Genomic DNA, 18352 nt, shown 5'->3' with positions numbered 1-18352 from the left:
TTTACAGATGGCTAATGGTATTACAACTGGAGTTATTAGAAAGCTTTAAAAAAACAACAGATCTACAGTCAGTCAAAGCTGTCACAAGTAAAAGAGAAGCAAGCGGTTAAGCTCTAAACAACAAACTAACATGCCTACACCTTGTAAAAAACCACAGGAAGGTTCAGGATTTTGTTTTTATAGGCCGAAGTCACGCTTCCACCTGCAGACTGTGTCTGTCTGCTCCGCCCTCTGTCACACCTGGAGCTCTTTATAGCAATGACCCAGCGGACTGTTCTCATTCACAGAACGGCAAATTAACAGTTTGTGATAGTATATGTTACAGACAGAGAGCAGAGCAGAGGGACAGCCACGTCACCTTGGTGCAACTTTTCATTTAATCCCGACCTGCGGCCTGTTGGCTGATAGACCTCCAGAAATGTCCCAAACATTTAAGCCTTTTATTACTATTAACAGTGTGTCAAATCAGCTGGCGTGTTTAATGACTTTTATCTGTACCAGCACTGTGTGAAGGTGGGAAAGATTATTTTTTGGCCTTTCAAGCCTTTATGGAGAGAGGACAGTGGATAGTGTTGGAAACAGGGGGAGAGAGTGGGGATGACATGCGGCGAAGGACAGAGGGCGGGAGTTGAACCCGGGATCGCTGCATTGAGGAGTTATAGCCTCTGTATATAGCCGCCAATTTAATCGCTGAGCTAAACCGGCGCCGAACTATCGTTTTTTTTAGTATCATATTAAAGTTTGAAATTCTGGTCTTGAAACAACCGAATCCATCCAATAGCTGTTAAGAGACGTCAGCCAGAATCATGATTATTCATCCTCTGGGAACCATTAAAATGAGTTGCTGAGATGTTCACTGTGTAACAAGTGGACCAACAAACAAGCATGGCAGGTAGCATAGCCAAAACTTTAACACATGTAGGCAGGTTGACCTAAAAACCTTCAACATTGAATTTGTGCTGGCGTGCAGAGACGAGACTTTTAATACGGCTTCGTGACTTTCCCTCAAACATTTAGCTCTTAGCTGAAGACTCTACATTGATTTTTCCCTCTTGATGCGAGCCTGTTTTTTCTGTCTCAGGTGTTCGACTCCACAGGCCCAATCACAGCTTGGGAACATTGTTTATGACTGTCAGTGAAAAAGCCTTGTTTCTCATTTACAAGTCCCCCAAACAGCATTACTCTGATTTTTCTCTCTTTTCCCTGAGATGAGCGATGTATGCTGTTCCATTATTGCGTCGCTTATGCGCTGCACTGGCAGACGAAAGTAATCTATTTCACTTAGTGTTGATTTTGTCGGCACAGCACCGTGGCTGGCTCTTGTTATTACTGTACTTTTTGTGTGTCAAGTGTGTGTCAGAGAAAAGAAAGAGAAGGCCAGAGAGAGGGAGGGCAGAGGAAGAGAAAGTGTACCTTGAAATGCAGCCCTTTTCCACAGGTTGAGCCGTGAATGTATAAATATCTGTTCGCTCAATTCATATTCAGCACAGCGCGCTGCACACGTCTATTAGCCTAATATTATCCAAATCAAATTAACTGAGGGTTATTTCATTTCTGTAATAGATACAATCTAATAGGATGAGCACACTGCCGGAATTACAACCGCCGCTCCTCAAAAGACGGTTAGACACCAAACACTGACGAAAGCTGACATTTAGTCGTGTCATTTAAAAAAACACGTACACACATTCGAGCTTTGTAAATGACTGTTTTGGTTTTATATCCGCCTACAAGCTCAACACAGTGAAAAGTCAGCAGTGATGCAAATAGAAAGGTCTCCTCATTCATTCCAGTCACCATTCATAGTTAAGAATCAATGAGCGATGCAGGCAGAAATCGAGGAAGAGCGAGATAATAAAAAAAAAGAGAGTGACATTCAGGAGTCATTCATCGAGGCTGCAGACAAAAGAACAAGTATCGCTGAGGAGGAGAAGTGAAAAAGTACTCTGCCATTGTTCCCCGCCTCATTATGAAGTACAAAATTGGCGCAATCTAACAGGCAAAACAATGAGAGCACACGAGCGCGGGAATGAAAAGCGGAGGAAAACAGGAGATAATGAAGACTTCATTAATCAGCGCTGATACCAGCCCTCATTTATCACGCCATTGTTGAAACCAACACAAACTCCACCGCTGAGATGTCCTTAAAAAATGCCTGATTGGGGGAAACTTTCCCACTCACTGTCACACTGACATAATCTGTACAATTGCATGTTGAAATCTGAAAATCTTTACACGCTCACACAGCGGCCTCCGGTGAGAGTTACAGGTGGTCTGTACGTTTGCTTTCCAATCAATTCAATGGAGCAGAACAGGAGGATTCGAAGGCAGGAGTGAAGGGAACGACAGGGTCTCCCTGCTGTTTGTGGCGTGCCGTGCCTTTGATTTTTATAGCAGTAGAAAGTGCCGGTTCAATAAAAATGTTATTGAGATAAAATTGTTAGGCACAAAATGAGTCTGCAGATGTAATAAAGTTGTCAAAGAAAAGATCAAAGAGCGGCAGGTTCCGAATGAATAATGCAAGAGAGCTCATTTTGTTGGGGTGGGGAAAAGTAGGAAGTCAGAGACGTTATTACATAAACCTCCAAAATAAAAGCGTCAAATCATCCTGATACTAGAAGTCACTTTGTCCCTGCATTAAGCTGACATATAGATGCTACAATGCGAGCCCTAAAAAGATTCTCCATGAACTACTGAACATTATTTCAAAATAAAGTCATGTCATTTTCAGAAGACACACCTGCATTGCTTCAACTGCTTTGACACACTCTGTGATGGTGCTTGTATCATGTCTTCACAGTGACAGTTACACCGACAGGGTTGTGTTATCCTCAGGATGTCTGCCTGTATACACTGGAGAATAGTGCTGAGAGGAAGAAACAAATACACAATCAATAGTGTTTGTTTGGAGATTTAACAGGTTTTACATGTCTACTCTAAATATTCCAATTATAAATTATATTATTCCAACCTTAAAACTACAGCAACACATCCACATGTATGTTTAAAAAGTGGCTGTAATTGTCTAGCTGCAAAGAGATCACTTCATAATGGAAACCTGTTGTAAGCAGTGGTTGTAGGGATCTTGAGTTAAACTTTGTAAACTTTGCACTCATACAACAAAACAAGGACACTGGATTTCTTCACTTCTAGGTATTCCACGAGACTCAATAACACCTGAGCTAGCCTTGGTGCTCAACCCTGTTATTTTTGTATTTATTTATGGACATTTTTAGGCTAACTTGTTCTTACTCATGGCATTTAAAACTCTTTTTTTAAGCTGCACTTGTGCGTTGTCTGTCCGGTTATGTGTAGTGAATGCATTGATGCTTTAACGACCAGCTCCAGTCATGTTTTAACACATATACAATACTCTGCTTGAAATAATAAGTTGTGTGTATCTAGCATGAAATTTAGTAATTAGCAGTAGTAACGTTAACGTTAGTAGTCAGTAGTGAGTTTGCAAACATTACGATGTTGGTTACAGCTGGCTCGCGCATCACCGAAGTGGTTGCCATAGGTTGCACATAATGATATGCATAGCGTCACCCTGTCCATTAACGGGATTGGCTCCTTTGGTTTGTGACATCACAAACCCTGCCAATCTGAAAACGTGTTGTTCAGCCTGTCCTTGGTACACTGCAGTTTAAAAGCAGACAGGCCCAGCCATGGAGATGACTGCTGATGTTGTCCCTGATATGTCTCGTAGAACACCATATGGAGATGTTTACAAGGTTAAACACTGAATTTTCACTGGAGGGGGTCTTCTAGTAATTTAATGCGACACATCCATAAAATTATAAACATTTCAGTTCTTAGTTCCTTATTAAGCTCCAAAAACACTAGATCCTACATTTCCCATTATGCAACTCAAACACAAACTCCCAGTCCATGTCATTCAGACTCCATGTACCAAGCCTGTAACCCAAGCCTTCTGTTTTGCTGTCTCCAAACGTGGGCTTAATACCCCGATGACATCACAAGAGTCATGTTCTCAAAGCCTCTCCAAAGCTACAGTAGACACCATGAAAATGTATAAGGCTGAATTAGCTTACACTCCAATGCAAGTAAACTTAACTTGATGAGTGAATCAGTGGAGCCTCATTTAAATGTAGCTGCGCGAGTCTTTTCTGCTATGAATGAAATCATCATGCAAGGTCAAGGGGTCACCGATTTTAATGCAGTTGTTATCTCGCTTAGAATAAAATCTACTTGTTAAAACACTAATTATCGCAGAAAAAAATAGGCTGAGTGTAATGAGGAAATTTAGCTGCATGCTCATTTGATAAATGAGGTCTGTTGCTGCTTTTCTAAGAAGTCTCAGCTCTTGTCGAGCCAACTTCAGATCCACAGATAATCAGGATCATGGAAGTAGTGGAGTGGAGAGGAAACGCTAATGAGAGCTAATGAGGAGAGAACTCATGGAAACAGCCACTTGATTACCTGTCTGATGCGCAGTCATGGAAGATAATGTACATGATTAGTGTATTTCCAACAGTAAAATTGTGGTGTGCATGTGTTTTGCATACTTTTGTGCCTCATCAGTCTCATTCTCTGTGTGTGCGAGTTGTGTTGTGTTCTAGGGGACTCATATTTTAATGCCAAATAGCCTCACAGGCCTGCAAGTTTGTGTGTGTTTCTGTGTTTGCATGTGTCATTGAGCGAGCAAGTATGGTCTGTCCATCATCCGTCAATGGAGACAATAAAAGACATCCACGAGGCCTCAGAGGAATATCCACAATCAGAGAGAAACACACAGAGTTAGGATGACTCAGAGGGACACGCTTAAGCTAAAACTTTCGGAGGATTTCTGGATCTCTGGTGGGTTGGAGACTGAATGACTGACAAGCCATCTGTGGGAAACAGATGAGCTCGACTGCGGCTTTAGCCGAGAAAGCCTTCCTGCACGGAGAGAGGGGCTATATTCAGCAAACAGAGAGCGTAAATCCACCTCAACTCAAATGTTCAAGTTTGTAGAGGGACCCACCCATCTGCTGCAGATGTCTCGAGGTTGGAATTCAGCTTATTTTTTCTTCTTCGGGAAAGCCTTTAAATTTTATTTTGGAAACAGGAAGACTGATTTTTACATGTGAAGAAAAACCTCTATTCTTGTCCAATGGGGCATTGAGAGCTGAGCATCAAAAACGTCCCGGAAATTAGAAGGTAAGACCTTTGCAGGAGCCCAATCCAAAGAACAAGAATTATACAGGTGATTAATGACTATACAATCCAGATACAAAACCCTTAACTTCCCCCATTATGTGTATGACCATTTAACAAGCACATGGCTCTTTATTTGTTCTCGAAAGTTTATAAAAAGTCTCATTAGCAGGTTTCAAATGAATGTTTATGTCAATATTTGGTCCACTTGTAATTCATGTAATCCCCCTGTTGAACCCCAGAGCCACAAAGCAATTTACTTTAATATGGTGGTTCATGGAACAAGTGTTCAAACAGTGATGATTCATTTAGAGGTCCAGGTGGTGCAACTCTTTTCATAGAAGTGATACTGCAAAGCACTGTTGAGTCTACAGAGTCACATTGTAGGGTATTGCTGAGAGATGTCAGAGCTTTTCAAATGCGCAGGTAATATTTTCCTCACTTGAACCACTCGTGTTGCTAGCGACCTTCTCTTTTCACCAATAAACCACTCTGACTGTACTTTGCGGTGATTTTAGAGAAGCTAAGAGGTGCTGTTTGGCACAAAGTGAAGTGCTGAACTGTAAAAGCTTGTGGCTTTTATAAAATAGTGGAAACACAAGGATGTGTTTCATAAAACTAGATTATCCTTTGTTCCTTCAAAGCTGCGCTATCAAGACTTTTTACATGCACAAAAGATTACTACGTGTGGGTGTGTGTTTGCTAAAAGTAAGAAACCTCTTAAAAGTTACCATCTACTCAGGTTCCTGAAGTCTCCACGGGGCATTTTTGCTTCTTCCAACATGTAATTTCATCAGATTCTCCAGTCAAGTTTTTTTCAGCATAACATTTCGGATAAACACACTTCATCTAAGCATCAAACAACAGACCACAACATTTAATGGATAGCTGTGAGCATAGAAGAGCCAACAGCATGCAACTAAATAGCCATATATTTAGGTTAAATGGTGGTGGAGACCAAAACAGAGGTAAAAGGGGAGTGCATTTTGGAGATGCAATCCACAGATTTTCAAAAACACATCTCTTCAAAGTTGTCCCTTACCTTCATGATGAGGGTACGGAAGCACGATTTTCTGTGATAACGAGAAATTGCCCGTTGTTTTCTGGAGATCTCGTCTTATTTATCTCAAGATAACGATGTGACGTCAGATTATCATAAGTCGTATCTCCAGAGTTGCAAAAGCATAAAACAAACAGGCTTAACCTACCTCATCAGTGTGTTCAGTGGCAGCACGGCATGTCCTGGTCTGTAATATCACAGTGACCAGCCTATTGTATTGTTCGCTATCCCATTATCACGAGAAAACAAGCCTTGTTATCTCGAGATAATGAGAAAATAAGTCGAGATCTCCAGAAAACAACCAGAAATGACGGAGAGAAAACGGAGTAAATACAATGTATGGATGCCTGTCCGCTTAGGGCTTCCGTACAAGGGCCTATTGTTTGCCAAAACTTAGTGTAACAGTAAACTAAGTAAAGAAAAGTCATAAAGTCAGCAGCAGCCAACTGAAGATCTGTCAAAACGCTAACATTATCCTCCACTTATCACTAATAACTTGACAACTGGTCAGCAAAAGCATACTTTCTAACTTTCTAACTCTAACGTATCATTTGTTACAGAAAGTCGGTGTTATTTATTCCTCCAAAGTCTAAAGAGGGCATCTTTAGAAGCAGGGAGGAACTGACTAATGAAGCTGGAGGGTTGTGACAGAACACTAAAGCAGAGGGAGGAAATTGCAGACAAGGTGCAGATGTGTTATGAAAGCCTGGTGTGGAGGTTCATGAGCCTTGTTAGTTCTGCCTCTCACAGGAAGCTGATCTCTCTAATCAGAATAAGCAGCTTGTCAGCGCACACGTCTCATCATCTAATTAATCACAATCACACAGGAATCTACAACACATTAGCGCTACCTAGACACCCAGCACATTCACACACACATACACAACTCTGTCTGGCCATGAGTGTATTTTTCCCATAAATATATCTTTGCGTGTCTACAGGCATCTGCAGTGTGACCTCATAAGTTTCAAGGGCGCAATGAAAAGCGGAACAATTTGGGCTCATCACATCGATACTAACCCTGAACGGCCTCAACTTCTCAGCCAGCTGTGACGACGGGGAGAAAAATGAGTCAATCAAAGGAAAGATAAAATCACAAATGCTGCGAATGAGAGAGTAAAAAGGCGGGAGAATCACTCGGGCGGGGAGACACAGCGATTTAAGGAGCCCTGTCAACCTCTCGTTCCCATTCTTGACTCCTTGAGGATCAGAGGAAAGCTCGGTGTCATTCGCCTGTCTGCTCTTTGATGTGCGCCGTGTGAGAGATGAGGCTCCCGGTCTTTCATGTCGTACTTTGTATTCAAGCATCACAACCCTGGAGAGAATTACAGTAAGATAGTCATTTAGTTCAAGTTCATCACACAGCACATTTGCTCCTTCAGAGGCATTCGTCTTTGCTAACGTTAACGCTGCGCCCATTTCAAAAAAGGTAATCAAGCTGTATATCACTGCACAGAAAAAGGCGAGAAGCGCGATGGGAGATGAGGAAGAGTTTATTCATTCCCATGCTGCTGTGACCTGAACATACAACTGGCCAGTATTCGGATATTATAGGGTTAGTACCCAAGATTGTCTTGGTCTCCAGACTGGTCTCAAGAAGACCACTTTTTAAGGTCTTCAACTCAGCTTTGGCCTCGTTTCTAAAAGTCTGTCTCTTATTTTTGTTGCTGTGTGACGTCTTTTTCTGTCTGTTTGTCACAATCCATTTCACTCTTTCTGTGTCTTCCTTTATCCCCCGTTCTCGGCCCATCCAGTCGTCGCAGATGACTGTTCCCCATGAGTCTGGTTCTGCTCGAGATTTATGCCTGTTACAAGGAAGTTTTTTCTTGCTACTGTTGCCATGTGTTTGCTCATTGGTGGATTAATGTTGGGTATCTTTATATGATATTAAAAAGAGTACAGTCTAGGCCTGCTCTATATGTAAAGTGTCAGGAGAATACCTTTTTGGGAGTTGGCACCATATCAATGGAAATACTCGGCCTTGTCTCGGTCTTAGACAAAGAGGACTAAGCCTTCTATTACAAGACAGGCCAAGAACACAAATGCAGAAGTATCATTAGATCGTGAGGATTTTCTGATTTATAACATTATTACTGTGATGACTGCAAAATGGCAAGCTACCAAATTTAGCATATTGAGCTTAAGGGGAAATGTGATGAAAAATTTTGTTCCTAATGTATACTTCTGCTTGTAATAAATAGACAAGCCAGGCCAGAATAAAGTAATAATCATTCAAATAAATGTCTGTTAAGTCACTATCTATCGCAGAATGAAAACACAATGGTGATTGCGCCTATGGCCTACTGATGAAAGCCTTTGCATTTGCAGTATAAAGTAGAATTACAGACTGGGTGTCTGTGGCGACATTCACGGAAAAACACAAGCCGCGCACGGTTAGTGGCGCGTTTTCCATCACCCAGCAGTGGTTGGTCTGCCAGAGAGGGTAGGCGGAGCTAAGCGGATGCATTTCCGGTCTCTGCAAGTGTTGCGAGTAAACAGTTATCTACTATGGCTGAACAAACAAAGAAAAGATAGATGACTACAGACACAGCTTCATAAAAAATAAGTGAAAATCCAAAGAACAAAGATGCTCAGATGAAGGCAAACAGTCTAAAAAGGAAAACGACCGTCCGTCTCAAACCCTCAGAGTCTTGGATATCTTCTCGGTCTCGTTACACTCTGGTCTCAGCCATTACTTGGTCTTGGTTTAGGTGGTCTTGACAACAACACCAACAACAGTACATTTTGCCCTTCAACCCACAATGCCACATCAATGTGCAGACTCTGACAGAGGAAAAAGGGTACGCAGTGATTTCCTGAGCCAAGGGTACATGTTTCCCTGAGCTAATACATTTAATATAAAGCAAAAGTACATTCTAAAGGTCAGTGCTGTGTTCAGTTCACAGTCCTCCACTGATCAAGAGCTCTCCACTATAAAGCTGGTATGAGATCATGGAGCTGTTTTTAACTCTGAGAGAGAGAGAGAAAGAGACAAAGAGTTACTTCTGATTGGTTTGTCCCAGTCTGTAAAAGGAACATTCTCATCAGGTATTCTCATCCCAAAAAACTGTACAGGACATACAGGTCCTTGTTGTCGATCTCATAAAAACATTCTCAAGCTGGTTAGCAAGTTAGCAATGAAAACAATTTCAGCACAAGGAAGCATTTCAGAGAGGCACAGAGGCGAACTTCCAATTAAAAGTTGGGCCCACTGCGATTGTGTAACTCTACTGGCCTTACAGAAGTAAAGCAACTAAGAACATGGTTAGCCACCACATATATCATGATCATGATTTTGTGGAGACAACGGGCTGACGCAATTCAAATTTTACAGACCATTGCATATCCTTGCAGTCAGCTGGATTTGGAAAGTATCACTCAAAGTTCACCCGAGCACAAGACGTATTTTGCACAAGGTGCTCTACACAAACCTGAGAAGCTTTTATTTCACGTTATGATCCCACATGCCTCTGTTGATCTGCTGTTTATTGACGGATCTGCCTTCATTTATAACCAACATCTGAGTGAAACAAAGTACAGACATGCTCCGACTTCTCAAAAGGCCTGTGGGGAAATTTACAAAATCATTAAGACAGTTTGATGAATAGAGGGCAAAACAGAATTCTGAATTACAACACGTCAAAAATCCATTTTAATTTACTGAACTGCAGAAAAAGCTAGAAGTGGTTATCTCAACAGATGACTGAAGGTGGCCTTTTCCTTTAAGAAAGTCAATGATTGCAAAGTAGAACCATACCACCACACAATACCTGTGTACTAGCAGAGGTGTGCACACATTATGTGATGTTTCCCTGCTGCAGCTCAAAGACAGCCATTCACAGCAGCCATCTCTCTATTCAGTGCTGTACTCCTCCACTATGCACTTTACCATGGACTCATTGTTTACTATAGCAGACGCAGGTACAGAGAAATCTTTTCATGGCGACAACACACACAGGGTCAGTTCCTCTTCATTGCTTGTTGTGATGGTCACAGTGGACACAAAGACGTTGCATAGCGCCTGTATGGAGTCTTGGAATTGTAAAGGAAGAAAGCGAAAGAGCTTGGAGACGACGCACAAGAACACCTGACTTATTAGATGTTTCCAGAATCAGTCGCACACTATCTACCCTCTCACTTCCTGTCTGTGCAGTAAAACACAATAAATGGAACTGGTAAATGGAATGTACTAATATATAGCACTTTTCTAGTCCACTGCTTTTTACACATTCACACACTGACGGCAGAGGCTGCTATGTGGAGTGCCAATCTCCAATCAGGATCTAGCTAACCATTCACACACATTCACACGCCAATGGCTATGCTGTTGGGAGTAATTGGGGGTTAAGTGTCAGTGACAGAGGCTGTCTTTGGGCAAGACAGAGGCAAGTATATTTGGCAATTAATTCTGTCATGTGTCTTTAATCTGTCAAAAAAATCGTCATCCATTATCGATTAACTTGCTGACTTGTTCCTCGCATTCCGTCTCTGCCATACCTGCAGCAGCGTCTCCCACATGCTCATCAGAAAACACACACCTGCGCACACGTTCACTATTGCCTCCCTCCTGTATATGCATTGATTGAAGTGCGATGTTTTCTGTTAAATACTGACCTTCTTATTCTGATTTAAAATACTTTAAGTGCAGCTGTGTCGGTCTCATTCGTCGGGTTTGATGGTTTTGACAAGTAACTACGAGCCTCCTTCACGCGCAGCTCACTCGCTGCTGTCAAAACGGGATTGCAGGTGCAAAAATACAAAATGCAAGTATTTTTTGGCGACTTTGTAAAACGTGCAGCTCATGATGAATGCAAACAGAGCAGATGGATAGGAAAAGAAATAGAAAGAGCCGCTGTGTTCAGGTACAGCAGGTGAAATAACTGAAGAGAAGCAAGGTGAGCAGATTCAAGTAGTTTTGTGAACAAACACTAACATATGGTGGAGAAGAATGAAGCACAGTTATGATCTAACTTTTTTTAAGCCTAACCCTTCCCCCGTCACTCGCCCGCTGTGTATGTTCCTGAGTAGGAGGCAGGAGAAAGTCGGAGTCAAAAAATCGGCCATTTGCGTTCACACATGCAGCCCACCCGGGTAAAGTAAGGACATGTTCAGGAGTGCAGTGCATGTGTGAAAAGGGCTTTTGACATGTAGACTGCAGGAGCCAGGAATCGAATAGCCAACCTTCCAATTGGGACACGATCCACTCTACCACTGAGCCACAGCTACCTCAAAATAAACTACTGTCATACTTAGGATGGGGAATCAATACCCCGTTATCAATCTTCTCAGTTGACTCTCAGCATAAAGTGAATAACTGTCTTTACTTAAAAGTTATACACTGCTCTTTTAGCTCTGTTCACATGACCTATTTATGTAGCCCTTTTAGTGTCGGTAACATCCTATATACGAGCAGAAATGCTTGACCTTTGATTTGAGCAACAAAATAAAGACAGAAAAACTCTTCGTGTGTACCTGACCTGCACTTTGTAATCCAGTGGAAAGGTTAGTGAGCAGTAGGCTGACTCATACTGAAAACACACGGAAATTCAAACACCCACACGCCTGCACACGAACACACTGGGCACGACAGACCGGGTGGAAAACACTGCGAGTATCTGAAAAGGTCAAGGGTTGTGGATCAATTCTGACAGGGCCACTGGGATACGGACACAGATGGTGCATAATCTCCCATCCCCTCTGAATTATGCAGCGTGACTCCCCCCTCTCTCTCTTTCTTTAACGACCAAAATCAGAGCCAAAATATTCATTCAGACCTAGTTAGAGTCGACTTAAAGCCCCTGTTGGTTCACAGTCAATATTAGCTAAAATAACAATTTAAGATCATAGAAAATGAGAAGTTATCTTTTAACTTGCTTAAGGTGAAAACAAACATGGCTTCATATAATCTTAAACTGGATTTGTGCTATTGACAGTGAATTGGAGGATACATTTGAACAGCTTAATTACACCCAAATATTAAAACCCAGCAGTTCACAATGTCATCCCGTATACTGGGTATTAAATGGGTATTTTTGATTTAAATGTTGATTGAACAAATCCAGTCTGAGCAGCCCTGTTTCAAGTTTAAGAACAACATGTTCCAAATCTAAATTAAAGATTGAAAGGTCACTGGGATAACAATGGAGCTTTCTATCCATATTTATTTCTTTTCATGTGGCCAAAATGATTTCTGCTGTCACACAGGTAATTCAATAATTAATTAAAGCAAAGGGCTTTGACTCAAAGCAAATAAGAGATCAAAACACATTTGTGGATGAATCTGGGACAGCTTCCTGCTGTCAACAAAAGCACAGACAAAGTGAGGGAGAGCACCATGTCAAATGGGTTCATATTTTTATATTATAGTGTATTTTACATTTTACATTTTGTTGACTAACATCATGGAGCGTTCAAAAAAGGCCATTGCCACTGCTTCAACGGAACAGTGACATTAAAAAGGTCAAACATAATGTACACGGAAATATAAGAGAGACGTTCACAAAAGAAATAAAAGTAGACGAAGAGGACACAGGATGAGCTCCACTGCCTTTCAATTACTGTCCCCTCTCTCCTTATGCTCCTCCAGCTCTCGACTGAGACCGAGCTGTGAAATTGAATTGCTGAGCACATCTAGACAAACAAAGCAACTCTCCTCCTCGATGCCAACAGAAGGAAGGACCAGCACCGTGACTGCGACAACACACCCATGCCAGAGCCTGATAACTTTAGTAACAGTTCGAAAGCAAACTGGCAGCTTTAATCGCAAGAGCAGTGGAGCAGCTGAATGGACCAATGAGGTGGGAGGTATTGCAACTCTGTATGGTTGGTTGTGGTTACATGCACAAAATGTTTATCTATTTATTGAGTTAGATGAGAATATTGATACCAATCTCACTTTAGTAGGTTAATATAAATCTCCAGCTAGCAACCAGTTAGCTTAGCATAAGACTGGAAAAAACTGTGAAACACTGGGTCTTGGTCGCACAAAGCTAACACAATCCAGCTACCAGAACCTCTTAAGCTCCTTTAGACCCTCACTAGTACTCAAGTGTAAAAATGAACTTAGGACAAAGTAAAGCTAGCTCTTCCCCGTTTCCGTGTTTATGCTAAGCTAAGCTATGCTAACCAGCTGCTGGTGGTAGCTTCATAGTTTACCCACAGAAATTAGATGTACCTATCTTTTAACACCCTCTTAGGAAGAAAACAAATATATAGACACAAAACAAATTAAATTAGAACAGATTTAAGCTAGCTCTTCCTTGTTTCCAGTGCTACGCTAGGCTAACCAGCTGTTGATAGTAGCTTCATATTTAACCAACAGAAATGAGAATGGTTTCTATTTTCTTATCTCACTTTTAGCAAGAAAACAAATACGCATATTTCCCTTGACACCCAACAAAAATGTGTTTAAATGTTTTAAAGATATCATTTAAAGTCCAAAAAAACATAGTAGACATAGTAAACATAGTTCAAGAAACATCTTTCTTCCTATGCTGCACACTCTGAAACTGTTTGACCTTACTGTTATGAATCATAGATTAACAGTAAAGTTTTCTATGTTACCAATTTGTTGAATTTATATTTCACAGAGATATGCAGACAAAGTAGCATTAAGTATTCAGAGTGAAGAGGGCACATTTAGGAATAGACAGACAGTGCCATTCTCTTTCTGACTATATTGGAAAATCATTTAGAAGAATCAGAGTGACACTGAACTTTAACTTGCAGACAGCCTGTCTGACATCTGTAATGTGAAATCTAATGATTGAAGTCCAGAAATAGAACTTGTAGCACAAATTGGTCCCTGTAGACATTTATTCTTTAGTTTTAACCACCATGGTACAGGAAATATTATGTAAAATTGTCAGCTCCTCATAGCGTTCTAGGATGACAGTGGATGATGTTTAAAGGTTGACTTTGATACCTTTTCTTACACAGCAGTATCAGGACATATTTTAGTATTACATTCAATCTTAATTTGACTTCTATATCGGCTGAATTATATAATAACTCAACCGCTATATACGCTGCTAGCTGTCTAATCGGTGTCACCTCAGCTAATTACAGTCACTGAACTTGTTTCTGTTGTTGATTACACCTTTAGGAGATTTTTTTCATGCAAATATTGGACAAATAATATAACTTGACTATATATTGACAGACCGCCCAATAAGTTTGTATTCCAGTTTTTTTGGAGGTGAAATTCTAATAATACTATATTTTGATGCTAGCATGAATTGGCAAGTTTTGACGTTTGGGCTTAGTTTTGCTGACTGTATTAGCTAGGGCAGTGTTTCTCATCTATTAATTTATTTGTGAGCATGAGAGTCAGAATGCTTGGCTTTTCCTCATAGAGAAGACAGCTGTCTTGCACTCCTAAGTTAAGTTACCTGGTTGGTTTGGTTCACCCCCTTGCTCTTCTTTGGTGCACACGTTCTCAACACTTTTTTTACTCTCAACAGCTCCAGTCAGCTACTGCCACAATTAGAATCTCATTCTGTGGGAAACACTCCAATTAACTATCTTATCAACCAGCTAATGAATTAGCAACAGGCACGGACTGTATAGCTTTGAAAACTTAGCATTTGCCTACCTCTTGCTACTCTCACACTCCAGCCTCATCTCAGTAACTTCAACTTCAAGAAAACAAACATGGCGACTGCAAAAATGCAGTCAACAAACCAATGAGTGACGTTGCTGTGGCTTAAGCCACCTCTTATACAATCAATCAATGCTTCCAGGGGAAATATCTGGCTCCTGCTGAATGCTCCAATATGTTCACTTGCTAGTTGCTAATATTTCCTGCTATTTTATTCTTGGAGGAGCCTACTGTCCTCTGTGGGTTCCTTGTTAACAGAACAATATGAATGTTTAAAAAACTGTAATCATATCTTATGATTAACAAGAAATTAACCAGAAGACATCCAATCCTTTGTCCATCTACACTCATTTAGGAATGTGTTCCAAGTGCATAAGCACAACAATACCCACACAAAGGACACACACACACACACACACACACACACACACACAACAAAATCTCAATCCAGTCACACAGCACAAGAGCAATAATGGTTAAAAGGGCAGTGTTTCACTCCCCACTGTGTGTTTGCCGCCCTGAGGTGAGGAACCGCACGGCGGACAGTCTGCCTGGTTCTGCTTAGCCTCAACCCATCCCCACCCAAGCCCCCATCCCCCACCCCCAAGCCCTGGGGCACCCTGGGGCCTATACCAAGCGTCCTCGGGCCCACAGTTGGTGATCTAGTTTTACAAGCTGACACATATGGGATCCCTCTATTATTCATACTCCAGGGAGGTGGAGTATTGGAGTCTTACACCAATGGTGCCACAGTGGGAGGGGGGCGGAGGGGGGTGTTGCTTCAGTGTTTCTGCATCATAGCCGAGTGCGCTTATTATTTCTGGATGGAAGGGGCGTTTAGTAGTGACATGGGGTTATGTAATATATCAGATGATCTCCATGCAGGGTCAGATTGTGTATTATAAAGTGACACACATACACATACACAGGAAGTGTGGTCGAAAAGCTCTCTATGCATTTTACACATGAATAATACAAACATTTATGAGCATTAATGCAGCTGTGAAAGAGGCAAAAAGCATTCAGAGTCACAGGCAGTGCTGAAAAAGTGAAATCTGCAGGACCCTCTTCTTACACACACACACACACACACAAACACACACACAGTGATTACTTCTCTCTGCTTGTACATGAGTGGGCCTCCTGACCAGAGGAGAGGAGCTGGGAGTGAATTACAAACCATTATCCCCTGCGCTAAAGCAGTTACAGCCGAAACCTGAGAGCCCTCTCCGGAGGGAAGAGATGGAGAGAGTACCGAGGGGGGAGGGGGAAAGGGGGGGGCAGAGAGTGACTTTAGGACAAATGGTAACGAGGAGAAAGCAGCTGGGGGAGAAGGTGACAGAAGGATAGAATGACAGGTAAAAACATGGAGATGGAGAGCGGTAAGAAGGAGTGGAACCACAACTCTTGACATTTCTCTGCCAGTCTGCATGAGGTGAACCCGGGTGATGGTGTACCTTTCGGGTGTTTAGTATGTCACTCCTCACCCATCCTGTTCTTATCTCCCCCCCCCATCCTCTCCCCTCTCCGGTTTTTGCCCTCTCTCTGTTCCATTTCCCTCCATCACTTTGTCACAGGTTCATGCTTGCCTTGGAAAGATGACATCATATTAGTCACAGTGTTTAATCAAATGTCATTATCATTTCACAGAACTCGCTTTCCGTGTGCGTGTATGTGTGTGTGTGTGTGTGTGTGTGTGTGTGTGTGTGTGTGTGTACGTGTGTGTGTGTGTGTGTGTGTGTGTGTGTGTGTGTGTGTGTGCAGTGTGCAACTGTGTCAGTAATGTCACTTCCACTCTTGGCAGGAACAGAAGATTTATCCCTATGGGGACTCATCTCACAGCTCCCTGTGAAAATATGAATAAAGAGGAGGTGAGAAGGGGTTAGAGAAAGCCAAAAAAGAGAAATGTGTGTGTATGTGTGTGTATGGTAGAGATCAAAAGAGTGGAATAAAAACTTTAAATGGGTTAAAGAGAGATGAGGGCGAAAAGGAAGAGAGCAACGAGCAATTATCAAACTAAAGAACAAGAAAAAGACTAGTGAAGTAGCAGGAGATAGGAGGACAGGAAGTGGAGGGGAGGACGCACAGCAGTGATGTCCTCGCAGGCCGGGTATGGGGTATATGGGCTGGTGGTGGTGGGTGTGAGCCGGGGATAATCCTCGTATCCCATTGTCTCCTGTTTTCAGACCAATTATTGTCATCTGCAGCCCCATGAAAGAGAGTTAATGAGGGGAGCGAAGCTTTGGAGTGTCAGGGCACAGGCAGGGGAATGGAGATAAAAAACCCAGAATGGAGAGAAAGAGGGTGTATGTTGGGGGGAGAATAGAGAAATGTGTTGCTGATTCAAAGGGATAGAAAGTAAAAGTCAAGTGTCAGGGCGGCAGGCGGCTCGGTCATGCATTTTGTATGCCTGACACTTTCTTTTCTCTCTGCTCTTTCACTTGCAAAAAATGGCACCTTCTTTTTGTCTTCTTTTTGTCTTCCCCAAAAAAGCAACAGTGTCTTTTTTTTTGTTTTATATTACTATATTTTTACTATATATTACTATACTATACTATACTATATATTTCTATATTAAGAAAACTTAACTACACAGAACCACATTTTCCATTTAATTTCGAGAGAAGACAACAGGGTTTGAATGCTAACGTAAGACAGATTCTTGTACTTGCTGGGGTCTGTTGGGGAGAACCGATGCTACATGTAGCAACGCTACTTTAACTACACTTTAGTGTACCTAAAGCTACTGTAGCAAAGCTAAATCCTAGATAACAACATTTTAAAGCCATCACACTAAAGTTCTTTAGATAAAAAAGGGTAAATAAACATTTTTATTGAATTTTTACGTAGTGCATGATATCCCCAAATCAGTTTTTCAGATGCCTTTAAACTTGCAGCTTTACTTCCAAACATCTCCCTCCAAATAAAGAGTCAAGATTTCATTTACTAAACTGTTACTAGGATTTAAAAGGACTGTACTCACAACGGCCTGCAATTCATCCCTTGACCCTTGACCCTCAGCCCTGCACTCCTTATGTGAACCATCTAGGATTGATGGACTGTCATTATCGTTCAACTATTTAACAGGTGCCAATATTTCCTTGTAAAAGTGAAAATAAAGTAACATAACCTGTAAAGTAACAATGTTTTCACCTCTGATCTTATTCTAACCACTGAAATACATACAGTAGTCCAAATAGCTTGTTTTAAAGTTAAGTTTTAAAGTGACACTTTCATTGTGTTAAATTAGGAAGGCCTGAATACAAACTCTGATATCTCCTCTGTCCTGAGGAAGCAGCTGGACTTTTAAAATATAAATGCTGTCTGCTCTTTGACCACCACAGGGAGCCAAGTTTAGTTCTTTTACAGTATATTGTGTCATCATGGGCTTGGTGATGATCAGTTTACAATAGGTTATATTTGTTGCCAGGACTGACAGTTGCACTGAACCACATTTGAAGTAAGTTTGAAATGTATTTAGTGTATTTTTTTCTATAAAAAAAGAAATTGATTTAAATTAGGCATGAAGTGTT

The sequence above is a fragment of the Semicossyphus pulcher genome, unplaced genomic scaffold (assembly GCF_022749685.1).
Source record: "Semicossyphus pulcher isolate SPU_LCO1_2020_fin unplaced genomic scaffold, fSemPul1.0.p SCAF_5, whole genome shotgun sequence".
Taxonomy (NCBI): Eukaryota; Metazoa; Chordata; class Actinopteri; order Labriformes; family Labridae; genus Semicossyphus; species Semicossyphus pulcher.
The sequence above is the reverse complement of the archived record's forward strand: the minus strand, read 5'-3'. Positions refer to the sequence as shown.